Raw genomic sequence first — 13,837 nt, 5'->3', positions numbered from 1 at the left:
ATTCTCAGTATAGCGTAAAACAGTAAGGTATGACATAGGACAACTTGTCGCGTCACTAGGTTCTGGACTTTTTTGGTGAGTCGCAACTTCGGAATTCAGTAAATATGTTTTTGAAATGAAATGTGTAAAACCCTTCCTTTCACAATAGTTAGCACTTATGAATGCCTGTTTGATGTCTGTATTGAAAACTTATATTTTCATGATTTCGTAGTTTATAACTTCTTTTCAATTTGTGTAACTAAATATGTTTAGCATAAAAAAAACGCAGCCAAATTCATAATTGTTTTTTTTTTTTTTTTTTTTGCTGTTATTTATTCAAACGATAAGGCTCCAAATTTTACACAAATGCATTGAATTGGACTCGTACAATTTTTCAGAGGCAATTGCATCTATTGCTCCTTTAGACGGGTCATTTGAAGCTGTTGGTGATACTGATTTAATTGAAGAAACAGTGGTTTCACTCAATAAAGATGATGACAAATTAGATGAAAACAATAATGAAAATCAACAGGGTTTGCCAAAAAACAACTAAAGTTCAGTGCAACATCTGTTCTAAAATTGTGAAAAAAAAGAAGATGTCTAACACGCCACATGAGAACACACGGGGATCAACTGATTTGTTCTCATTGTCCATCGAAATTCTCAGATAGATGGGCCTTGACGGAACATGAAGCACGACATTCAAACCCTTTAATGTGCGATGTTTGCGGCAAAAAATATGCTTTAAGAATCGATCATTCCGTGACCAGACACTGTAAAATATGTAAAACAAAATAATATTTAATAAATTTAACATTTGATTTTTGATTCATTTCTAGCATTCATAAAGTTTAAATGATATATTGTCTCATTTTCAAGATAATGACATTTTTAGATATCATAACATGCTCTTTTATGAGGAAGGATTTTTTCTTCATCTTTCCTATATATGGTACTGACGAATTCCTTGAGCACCATGTGCAAATCCATCATATGGGTTCACGATTGCACTATTTACGTTTAGCAGTAGATCTTCGGGGTTGGTCAAACTTTGCATGGCTTCTGTAATAAATAAACGTAGTATTGTTTAATTAATTCTTTTGGATTTAAGTTTATAATATGACTGCGGCAATAAAAGATTTAAAGATTAAAAAGCAAATATTGAAAAATAGGATCCTCTCAATATTGTTTCATACAATGCTATTCAATGAAACTACAGTGTTAAATATATATTGTTATTTATTTGTGTCTTTAGTGTTTCTGTTACTTAAATTTTTTATTTAAACCCGATCTGGTGAGTTTACATGTTTGGCATGGTTAAGGCGAAGAAGAGGTTGGGGAGCCCGCAAACATGTTTTACTCCGCAATATTTTGTATATACTGTCTCAAGTTAAGTGTCTGTAATGCCGTGAATATCGTATGTAACTGTGTATCATATTTGGCTATATGTATTTTTTTTTTATAATGTTATTTTGGACAGAAATTAGGCTGATGATTTTCTAATTGGAATTCCTATACATTGAATTTTGTCGCAGCCTTTTATATCTTGCTAAGAAATATGGTTTTGCTCATTGTTGAATGTTGAAGGCCTCTTGATGACGACAAATAGCTGCTAACATCAACGTCATTTGATCTCAGGTGGATAGTTATCTCATTGGCAATCATATTGCATCTACTTATAACATATTACTACATTGTTTGTGCGTTTTTATGAACGATTCTTGTTAATTTTGATAGTAACTCTTCATTATACACGAGAAGAATTACATAACTGAACAATGTCGAACATGCACTTAACCATGACACTAATGAACCAAACCATGACACAGATATTTCAGTAATTTTGAATTGATTGCAAATGTAGGTATTTTTCAGAATAATTGACCGCAGTGTTATATCACGAAGATATATGTGATGTAACAGACTGTAAGAAAATAACTTTTTTTATGCACGATAAACCAATTAGCAAGTTTTAAATTTTGACATACGCAAGCTTTGTTCTGTGTTAAATCATTAACCATATGATACCACTTGTGATGTACTAACATATTTTCTTTATACAAAGGTACTTACCAGCTTGAATTAATGATCAGAAGTTCCGTTTACAAAATATCCCAATGTTTACATTTTTGCATTGATTGTCATCAAAAAGACTTAACACCGTCATGTCAAACTTATCCAAACTATGACAAAATCACTGTACTAAACGCTCCTCGATATGACGACATTACTACCCGTGTTTTGTGGGATTATTTCATAGGTCATTCTTTATAATGCAAATCATCTTTTAAAGTTATTTAAGAAGTGTTAAGTTAAATAATTTAATTCTCAAATTATCATAACTATTTAGATAAACCTTTGACATATAGTGGGAGATATTATGGACATAATTGTGCAAATCGTGATACAAGCATTACATTTGGTATAAAGGTTGACTAAATGATACTTATGTAACCGGAGAGCACGAATTTCATTTCAAAATTGCTTGTCTCCACCAGGACTCGAACCCGGGACCTCTGTGTTACAAGGCAGCACGCTAACCGACTGAGCTAAAGAAGTACTTCCTGAGCTCAACCGCTTACGGCTGACTAAGTATCTACTAAGTTTTTCTAAGGGAAGCAATCCCGTCACACTTCCACCACCTCAAGAGTCATTATACTCTATAATGATGACATTTTCATCTTTTTTATATTTATATTTTTACCTGGCTAGGTAATTCTTCTAACCGTGGGTTATTATTGTTGGGCGCCAATGTAACCGGAGAGTACGAATTTCATTTCAAAATTGCTCGTCTCCACCGGGACTCGAACCCGGGACCTCTGTGTTACAAGGCAGCACGCTAACCGACTGAGCTAACGAAGTACTTCCTTAGCTCAACCGCTTACGGCTGACTAAGTATCTACTAAGTTTTTCTAAGGGAAGTAATCCCGTCACACTTATAAAAAATCCGCTCCTGGCTAGAAAAAAAATCAATTTTTCAAAATGGCCACCACATTTTGGAAATGGCGTCATTACAAATTGGCAATAATTCGTTAATCCTTTGAAAGGTGTGTTGTATGTAAAATCCAATGTTAGATTTGATAAAAAGCAAATGACAGTTTCTAAATTACGACTAGACAATACATTAATGAAACTTTAGGTGACTTCCGGTTTCAAAATGCCGGCAAAAAAGTCAAAAATTTCAATTTTTATACTTTCAAGCAATTTCACAAGGGATGTATATCCTTGAAAGATGTTTTATAGGTATAATCTAAAATAGGCTATGATAAAACGTTAAAAACAGTTCCTTAGTACGACAAAACAACACATAAATGAAGAAAAATAGTGATTTCCGGTTCCAAAATAGAGGCAAATTAATACGTAGAAAATATTTTTATAATTTCCATCAACTTAACAAGTGATAACACTCTTTGTTAAGTTTAAATGCCTAGTTTGGTTAGAAAGACAGGTTCCTTATCTTATAATTATCTGACAGTTGCCTATACCACAACCCGTACAAGGAAGGCCAGAACGGTAGCATTTACAGTCACCAACACAGCTGGATCTTTGCCTCCGCATTGCAAAAGTTCCTGAAACGAGGATGCAACGGCTGTCAAAGAAGTCCATTTCGGTTTCCAACTGTCATTGATTCTTTCTTTCATCCAACCCCAGTGTTCATGACTTGGTACATGTACCTGTCGAATACATGAATCAGGCTGAGCCCAAACAACTCCCCCTTGATTTATTTCTCTTGTGATGTGCTCTGGAAAAGAACCTCTTGTAGGTGGAATTGCATCACAATGCCGCTGCGTCCTGGCAAACAATTCACATCGTGCCTCGCTTAATACTTAAGCCCAAAACAACGTCCTTTACATCTTGAAAACCTTCCATTGTTAGCCAAGCTGACCTCTTCCCTTCCCCACGACAATTCGACAAAGTGTCATATCCACTGAATGCATGGACGAAAGGAAGAGCAGCTACACAAGGACCAAACGCATTTGATATGTCACGTACAGGAAGCCATCAAAAGTTTTTATTCCTTCCATAACCTATCCACAATGTGTTTTGCGATGGCTGCAATTCTTGATACTTTTACATCTGTGTCAGTACCAACTTAAAATTACATTTTACAACACTTCTCATAATCATGCCGAACATGGACAAACATTCGTGTATCTGCTTCTTCATGATAACAAGGGGTAGATAGGAAGTATCCTTATTGAAATCGCAAAGAATATTTTCACCATGAGTAACATACACATTTTTATTAGTCTCTTAAGAAGCAATTTTGTCAGCAAGAAACTTGAACAATTTCGTTTCGTCGTCATCTTCACAGAGAAAACTACTCCAAATTATTTGCATAATCATCAAATATTTTTGCCCAACTTTGTGACCTGGAATTAACCATTGCGGCCCCACCAACGATAAATGCGTCCGAATTTGGATCAGCAAATCGCAGAATGTTTCAAGTAAACCCATTTGCAGCGATTTAATACCACTATTTAAAGAAACATCCTGAGATAAAGACGGAGGAGCAATTTGGTTTTGATGGATAAAGAAATATTCCAAGTAAAACTGTCTCTGTGACAAGAAGTCATAGAAGTTTCCCAATCACTTTTAAGGTTCTCTAGCTTTGTTTTTGACAAAGAAGTTTCCAGTTTAATTTTGCGTCGAAAATAGGAAGTTGCTATTTTTTATTAGGTTATAAAAAGCAGGTTCTCCTTCGTTTTGCATTTGCCTCAAAAGATCTTCGTATTGTTTGGACCAATATCTTGAAGTTTATTTACATATTTACCTGTTCAACAATTTCCAAAATGGAGTATCTTTTTTTTTTACAAATCTGACGACTCTTCTAGAAATAAATTTCTAAACTCGCTCATCACTTTACAAAACCTTTAAAGCTGTTTAAAGACATCTTTTTTGTGTTTTCGTAGAGTCTTCATTAGGTCCTTCATCTGTTACAGAATGACCCAACCACAAGATCTTTCAAATTCATTTTATAGTATACTGAATCCTGGTCCAGCTACCATCCATTTGTCTAAATGGGATCTTCGGTTAATCCTAGAGCACCAACATCGCCCTTCACAATTGCATTATTCTGTTCTTGTGTCTGATCAATTGTGTTATAAGAAAGAAATTTGCTGGTCTTACGTACAGTGAAGTTATCATTTTCAAATTCCATTGCCACCTGTGGGTGATGTTCAGGAAGGGAAGTCATATCTTGGAGATAGGTCGGTAACGATCGAGCATAATTTACTCGATCAAGACCTAAAACAATACGCTATCATGCTTTATATGGACTGTTTGTAAAGTACGAAATCTCACTCATAAAGTGAGCATAATATCAAAATCAGAAGAAGTTCTTATTTTATAATTGAACGCCAGGAATGAAACTGTGGTCGAGATGACTCTATTTCCTTACACCAGTCTTTTAAATCATTGAACGTCACAGAGTCATGACATAACTATATATTCTGAGTTTAGCTTTCATAATCCGAAATTAACAGTTTAAGCAAAATACATGCAGTTGTCTGATGCGCCTGTCTAGTCCTAGGTACATTTGATTATACCTAAAAAGAATCTGCCGTTCTTGGTGTTTCAATATTGGCTTCAGTAAGACAACATGCCCATACCCTATCACGCAATATATCACCCAGAGTTTTTTAACAAGTCATTTCAATGTGCAATCCACCAAACATGACGATAAACTTATCTTCTCTGTACAAATCAGGCCATTCCCGGTGAATTTGCTTAGGCATTTCCAAAAGTGGCTGATCTGCAGTTACAATTGATGTTTCTCCGGGATTCACCACATTTTCGCCTTATCCATCGAATACCCGAGAATTGCCTGGTAGTGCATACAAATCGCTCTTGATGTCTATAAATAGTTTGCACATGCGCAAAAGTGTTAAACACATGTGTATCATAACCTTGAAAAATGTACTTAAACCAATTCATAATATCATTAGAAATCCAAAAACATTTAATATATAGTCAATAGTTCAAATGTTTTTGAAAGAATTTTGTAACATTTTCGCGCAGGCGCAAATACTGGATATGTCAAATATTCATTTTTAATAAATATGTGATGTAAGGAAGGTAGCCGCCAAACCTGATAATTGGTTTTTACTTAAAAAAGTTTAAAGAAAAGTTTTCCAGAAAAATCAGTATTTTCAAACTGAAGAAAACAGACATCTTGAATTTTTTTTTTTAATGGCCAGCAGTTATTTCTTAAAAAGTATATAAAAATGATGCTTTGTGGTAATTTTCATGCTTGTATCATCATTTTCACAATTCCCTTGATTTTGCTTGCTAATATCTTCCACTAATATTGTTCAGACATTAGTCAATGGAGAGATTTAAAATGTGATTGGTGTCCCACCGTTGGACTAATGTTATCTCATCCAACGATGCCATGTTTATCCTTGTCTGTCACATTTCGCCAAATTATGTTCTTTATTTCTATGCTTTTTTGTGTTTCTTTGTTTTACATACGACGTGACTCTGTTCTTACACATCCCGTCATTGTGCTGCAGTAAATTTTTGTATTCTTATCTTTTATTTTGCTAATGTGTTTTGTATATATGCCTTTTTGGAGTTTCTTTATTACATGCATGTATTTGTTTCATATTTGTTTGTTTATATAGTGATTAAGATTATGACAGAATATTAACTGTTATACCCCAATATTGACATTTTTGCCTATTATAAGATTGAAAATGGAAATGGGGAATGTGTCAAAGAGACAACAATCCGACCATAGAAAAGACAACCGCAGAAGGTCACCAACAGCTCTTCAATGCAGCGAGAAATTCCCGCACCCGGAGGCGTCTGTTTGTTTTGTTCACACATCGTTGTCAATATAATTAAATTTAATACGACTGTCATACAAGTGAAAAGTGAAACTAGTTTTTAAACCAAGTTTAAGGTGGTACCTAACACTACAGGGAGATAACTCTGTAAAATCAGCTTAACGTTTTAATTACGTTGTGTTGTAAAGGGAATATTAAGCTTCTAAATGATCAAAAATGGTGTTTGTCAAACTACTATCTAACCAGTGTAATTTTTCTGACAAAACGGTTGGTTCAAAATTTTTGAAATTTTTATATTTTTGTTAAAGGGTCAAAGTAAATACTTTGTCAAAATTTTATGAAAATCAAACGAGCCAAATTAATTTTAGCAAAAGTGTTGGGTACCACCTTAATGCACCATATGCTATATTAGAAAATGCCTTTACCAAGTCAGGAATATGACAGTTGTTATCCATTCGTTTCGTGTGTTTGAGCTTTTGATTTAGCTTATTGAGTCTGGACTTTCCGTTTTGAATTTTCCTCGGAGTTATGTATTTTTGTTATAATACTTTATGCAGGACCTCAACGTATATATTCAGATTCAAAATCAATGTTTGAACATGTCCTCTTCTTTTATAAGCTTTCTTTTACTCATATGTAGCAAACTTATAGATTGAAAATAAACTGACAACGCCATGGTTAAAAATAAAAATGACCAGAAACGCTTAGTAACTGTATGATAGAAACAGGCATCATTTACTTTTTTGGATTCGAGCGTCACTGATGAGTCTTTTTGTAGACGAAACGTCTGGCGTATATACAAAATTTAGTCCTGGTATCTGTGATGAGTTTATTTCATAGATTTACTGTAAACCAACTTAGATTTGCGGATACTTTATTTGCTTGAGGCGATTACATTTAGCAAAAATCACTTGATGTAGATATTTAAGGAAAGATAAAAAAAATATTGCTTTTAACGCAAGTAAATACTCCTTCCACATAAGAAAATGCCTGTACCAAGTCAGGAATAAGACAGTTGTTATCCGTTTATTCGTGACTAACTATAATTGTACAAGTTTTAAAGTTCTAAATGTAATTATATGAATCGGAATCACGCGAGCATGTCTTGAAAAAGTAATCATATTAAAAATTCATCTAGAATAATACAAATGATTTTAACACAATCTATAATTATTAGAATGAAATTCAAAACAGTGTGGCTGTGGCCATTGATTGACACATTAAATTCATCCATTGACTGGGACAATTTAGGTGAACGTTTGTATGTAACGACCACTGCTCACTATGTATTTTTTAAAGACACTTAAACTATGGGGTCACCAAAGGTTCTCAACACCTTATTAAAGTAATTCGAAAAATAAATCAGAAATAACACGATGTTTTGATTTATATCAATTATATAAATCAAAACATAAAGGTTATTTCTGATTATTTTTTCGAATTATTTTATAATTAAAGGCGTTAAGAAACCTTTGGTAACCCCACAGTTTAATAGTCTATCGTATGTACGTCATGAACAGTGGTCGTTACAGACAAACGTTCACGTAAATTGTCCAAGTCAATGGATGAATTTAATGTGTCAATCAATGGCCACAGCCACACTGTTTTGAATTTCATTCTAATAATTATAGATTCTTTACTGAAAGATGATAACTCATTCATAACTAGCCTAGTTCGAAGTAAAAAAAAATATGTATACATCCAGGACACCCAACAACATAAATATATAAAATCATTCATACATAAAAATACGAAATCATTTCACATTCTAGTAAAAGATTGTTATTTCATCGGAGTTCATAAAGCTTTACACAATATTTGCTACGCAATATATTAATCTGACAATAACAACTAACAATTAATAACATTATAATCAAATAAAAAGAAATAAGTAAAAATTCCCTAGCATACGATAAAACATTGTATTCTGTTGTAAACTGACAATAATAAATAACAATAAATAACAATTTAATCAAATAAAAAAAGATAAGTGAAAATTCCACAGTATATAAATGTATAGTAAAACATTATATTCCGTTTATAACTTGTATCATGCATGTACATATTCACGCCTGGAACGACCTGGACTTTTTAATGACGTTGTCAACGTGAGTTTAGTTGACAAGGTTTTTTTTTGTTTTGGTCTAAACATCCTATGGTTTACTGAAAGGACAATGATTGGATTTATCAAGCTGTTAAGTGGAGACAGAGCTGTCATGATGTAGTAGGCTCCTCCAAGTCTTTGTTGCAAGTTGATGTAGGTCGCCAGTGATGCTGGAAGCCAGCATAGGATGAAAGCTAAAACAAATGGTTAAATCTATATCATCAAGACAAATTTATGTGTCAGACCACCAATTCACCCACTACAATGTAAGACACGTGTAAAAGAAAACTCATCATAGATACCAGGACTAAATTTAGTATATACGCCAGACGCGTGTTCGGTCTACAAAAAACTCATTAGTGACGCTCGAATCCAAAAAAGTTAAAAAAAAAAAAGCCAAAGGTTAAAGTAGACCTTCCCTGGCAAACATAGCAGTGTTGATACCATTGTGTACTTTAACTTATCAACACATTTTCAGAAATGAAGCTTCTGCTTAAAGAGAAATATATGTAAACCAATATTACAACAATCTTTTCTTGTCAACGAGTTTGCATTAACAATTGGGGATAAATGCGCTTCATAGAATACTCATTTTAGATTAAAAAAAGACTCAGGGTTTTATTTAAGCAATACTTTTCTTCCGAATTTTGGTATTTTGCTAGAAGATTGTAACTCAGTGGTTGTCGTTTGTTTATGTGTTACCTGTTTGTTTTTCGTTCTTTTTTGTACATAAAAAGCGCCGTTAGTTTTCTAGTTTGAATTGTTTTACATTGTAATTTTGGAGCCTTTTATAGCTGACTATGCGGTATGGGCATTGCTCATAGTTGAAGGCCGTACGGTGACCTAAAGTTGTTGATTAGTGTGTCATTTTGGTCTCCAGTGGAGAGTTGTCTCATTTGCAATCATACCACATCTTCTTTTTTATATTTAAACATTGGTTGAAAATTGGCATCCATAAAAGGTGAATCATGTATGATTCAAGAGGTACCTGGTTTCTAAAAAGTTCAACTTATGGTAAAATACTTAGAAAGCAGTGAAAATTGCGATTTTGGATTGAACGGATTGGGATTATGAATTGGTGGTCTGACACATCTACTACATACTTACATAGATAACATTGTTTATTTTTATGCGTTAGATCTCTTTTGTGAACATTTTGTGGGACACATTAAATACAATTGATTTTGGGTTTAACGGATAGGGATAATAAATTGATGGTCTGACACATCTTCTACATACTTATATAAATAAAATTGTTTATTTTTATGCGTTAGCTCTCTTTGGTGACCGTTGAGTAGGTTCTGTCTTCCTTTACTGAGCACCCGATATCATCCTAGTTTATGATGGAGTTCGTGTGACTCAATTATAAAATCTATTTGTGGTGTTTTGTATATTGTATGTTTTTGTCATGGTGTTGTCTGTTCGATTTTTAAGTTCAAATATAACTTTTGTACCTTCTGCCTCTCTTTTAATGAAGGTAGGAGATGAGAAAATAAAATACAAGACATATCTTTCGTATTCTATTCATAAAAAAGAAAATAAGATTTACATTGAATATTTGAACATATTGTATATATTTAACAAACATTAAAAAATAACAGGTATCACAACACTATATTGAACTTTTCGTACAACGAACTACATAGACCACACCAACAACCAACCATCAGCAACACAACACGAAACAGACTTACCAATAGGGACAACATACAACGCATGGCCCAGTTAGTTTGAATTGGCAGTTGTTATCAAATAGTTTGTTTAAATATGTGTTTTTGTTGCACTGCGGTGTTCCGTTTTCCTCTTATAGTTGATGTGTTTCCCTCAGTTTTGATTTGTAACCCGGATTTTTTTTCTTTTTCGATTGATAACTTTTGAACACCGGTATACTACGGTTGCCTTTATATGACGGTGGTCTATTCAGACAACTTATGCATTAGTCAGGAATAGAGATTTTCTTTAATCAAAATCGATTTTACAAACAAAAAAAATGACGTTACTTCTATTATACCTACCTATTCCTACAACAAACGTTATGAGTATACTTCTTTTCATTGCACTATCTAATGCTCGTGACTGATTTGTTCTCAAAGCATCTACAACGAAATACAAAGTAATCATATTAGTAAATTTTATTTTGAAGGATTTGGTGATGATTGAAATCACTTAAAAGTACGAGGTTTGGCTAGCCACAAAACCAGATTCAACCCACCATTTTTTTTCTTAAAATGTTCTGTACTAAGTCAGGAAAATTGTTATGTTATCTGTGTGTGTTGCATTATCGTTTTGTTGCAATTCAGTGTCTTTGTTGTTTCGTTGTTTTCTTCTTATAGTTGATGTGTTTTCCTCAGTTTTAGTTTGTTACCCGGATTTGTTTTCTCTCAATCGACTTATCACTTTCGAACATCGGTATACTACTGTTGTCTTTATCTATTCCAAATCTGAATACTTAGATCCATTTATTTTCTTGGGTATTAATTTTTGTGGATTGAGGAAAACTTCATCTTTGGTAGATATTTGATATTTTGGTTATAACAATCGCTGCATACGAAACGTATGAAAAAAATCGCTTGCACCCGCGAAACCATCCCGAAAATTAGTATACAACGAATAATAGTGAATTCAAAGTAAATCTAGCTGAATGTAATGTGAAAACTCACATATTTATTTTGATTATTTAGAAGTTTAATATTTCCTTAACAATAGAACGTGATTAAAACGTTCAACTGATTTTTAGAGAGTTATCTCACTGTAGTGTTATGAACAAACTAAATTGCATCCGTTTTTTCTCTCCATTGTAACCATCCACAAAAAAGCCAGGTTCAACCCAGCAATTTTTCTTAAAATGTCCCGTACCAAGTCAGGAAAATGACAGTTGTTATCTTATAGTTCGTTTCTGTGTGTGATGCATTATCGTTTGTTTTTTGTGCACTTCAGTGTTTCTTTAGTTTCGATGATTTTCCTCTTAAAGTTGAAGTGTTTCCCTCGGTCTTAGTTCTTAAGCCGGATTTGTTTTCTCTAAATCGATTTATGACTTTTGAACAGCGATATACTACTTATATTTACTGAACCGGCGGTGTCAAATAAGAAGTTAATTTTAAATAAATTTTAAAGTTATGCCCCAAAACCTGTGACCGCAATCAAAACCGTATACATCCTTTGATTTCAAATTTTCAACTTTGAACGTTCCTGGTGGAATTTAATATAGAGAAAGGGTTATGACGCATGCAAATGCAATAATGTTGTTTTCATTTTTTGGATAAGATCCAAAAGGATTAAAAAAAAAATACATCAAAGAATTAATATGCTTATTACTATTTTTAGAAAAAGAATGATCGAGTAATTTTAGAACAAAAATAATAGCAACTACTGACGATGGATGTTAACCGGTCTACTGTTCAAGATTATTACTAAGTATAACAAAGTACCTGGTGCTGTAGTATCTGTAGCTATGTAACCTTTGTTCTTTCTGACCCAAATGATATATGCAATATACCCGTAAATCGTAATCATAGCAACACCTGGAATTATCACTAACAAAGCCGAATGTATTGGCAGCCATATCTACAACAACAAATATTGCAACCAAAATATGTCTGTAAATACGAGAGAAGAAAACGAATATTAAGTTTGCGGACCTGCATACAATTTAAACTTAAATGAAAGTTCACCAGAGTGTTGTTTTTTATCATGTTGTTTCCACTGTCTGATTCTTACCCAGATTCAACTTGATAAGCGAATTATAAAAAAGTAAGAATAAGTTGTGAAGTACGACATTTCGTTAACAAAACATATTTTGCATTCAAAGAAAGATGTAAACTTAGTTTCCTCGTATTTGTATCACTCATGTGGTGAAAATCTGAAAGTTGTGAAAATTATCAGAATTTGAAAATCAATATGTCTAATATCATTTGATACTCATCAACTTTCTCAACAAATTTTAGTATGCCAGTAATTAAAAAAAATCAGCGCTGCATATATATTATATTTTTCGTGTATTGGTTATCATAAGCACGAAATAACACCTTTACCCAAAATTGGCCGTTTCAGAATCTAAAGAATCATGGGTTATTTCATTGTTCGTTTCACCAAAATGAAAATTACGTCACGTCAATGGTTGAATTTTCATTGTTTATGACATTTTAAACCAAACACGACGTTCTGCTGTCCACTTTTGAAAATGTTACCAGGATGTATTAGATTCTGAAACGGTGAATTGATTAATATTTGTTCGAATGATACTATGAAGTTCTACCTTCTTTTTATTGGTTTTTGTTAACAATGTCCTTACAGTGTTTTGGAAAACGGACAATCTTTGTCAAAATCGGACTTGATTGAACCTTCCATGTGCGGTATTTGAATTCACAACCGTAATTTTGACAGTCTAGACATATAGTATATATAGTTGGACCTTAATTTTGACATTTAACACAATAATTGCATCATGAAATGTACAAACCTTGCCATACAACCCGGCAAAGAAAGGAGTGCACCATATTTGTCCAAGATAGGGAAAAAGTCCACTTTTCAAGTATGGTGTACTGAGATAAATTGCTGTTATCCAAGGAATTAATACCATGCAGGATCTTGTTAAAACCTTCTGTCGACCTGACCATAGTGGACGAGTTAGTGCTACAAGTCGGTCAACACTCAGTGATACTAATAAAAATGTCGAAGCAAATAGAGCGACATCTTGTGTATACATGAAGCACACACATAAAAATCGTCCGTATGTCCAGTTATTATGTTGTTGTACTGCCCTTGGAAAGTCGTGCAACAATGCAACTGACAAATCTACAAGTAAATATTATGTATATATTTACATAAAAGAATCAAATGCATCTTTATGTTAAATTATTCATTGGAGGTGTAAAAGTGTTGACAGAAGTACATGTCGTATGAAGCGCGAAAGAGCTTCATTCTAAAAATGTGCGCATGGTCAACGCTTTTACAACCCTGTGAA

At 33.3% G+C, this 13,837-nt stretch overlaps 2 long non-coding RNA genes across 2 annotated transcripts; both read right to left on the bottom strand.

The window, feature by feature from the left end:
- Positions 1-774: 774 nt before the first annotated feature.
- LOC143058796 (uncharacterized) lies at positions 775-2,212 on the bottom strand. Its single transcript, XR_012973233.1, has 2 exons — positions 2,053-2,212; positions 775-1,041 (listed from the first exon to the last, which is right to left on the bottom strand). It is a non-coding gene; the product is annotated as an uncharacterized LOC143058796 (long non-coding RNA).
- Positions 2,213-8,808: 6,596 nt separating this feature from the next.
- Positions 8,809-13,611, bottom strand: LOC143058706 (uncharacterized). Its single transcript, XR_012973200.1, has 4 exons — positions 13,334-13,611; positions 12,303-12,438; positions 10,890-10,970; positions 8,809-9,068 (listed from the first exon to the last, which is right to left on the bottom strand). It is a non-coding gene; the product is annotated as an uncharacterized LOC143058706 (long non-coding RNA).
- Between the last annotated feature and the right edge of the window lie 226 nt (positions 13,612-13,837).

Source organism: Mytilus galloprovincialis, chromosome 14 (assembly GCF_965363235.1).
Source record: "Mytilus galloprovincialis chromosome 14, xbMytGall1.hap1.1, whole genome shotgun sequence".
Classification (NCBI taxonomy): domain Eukaryota; kingdom Metazoa; phylum Mollusca; class Bivalvia; order Mytilida; family Mytilidae; genus Mytilus; species Mytilus galloprovincialis.
This window is presented reverse-complemented; position numbering and strand designations above follow the sequence as displayed.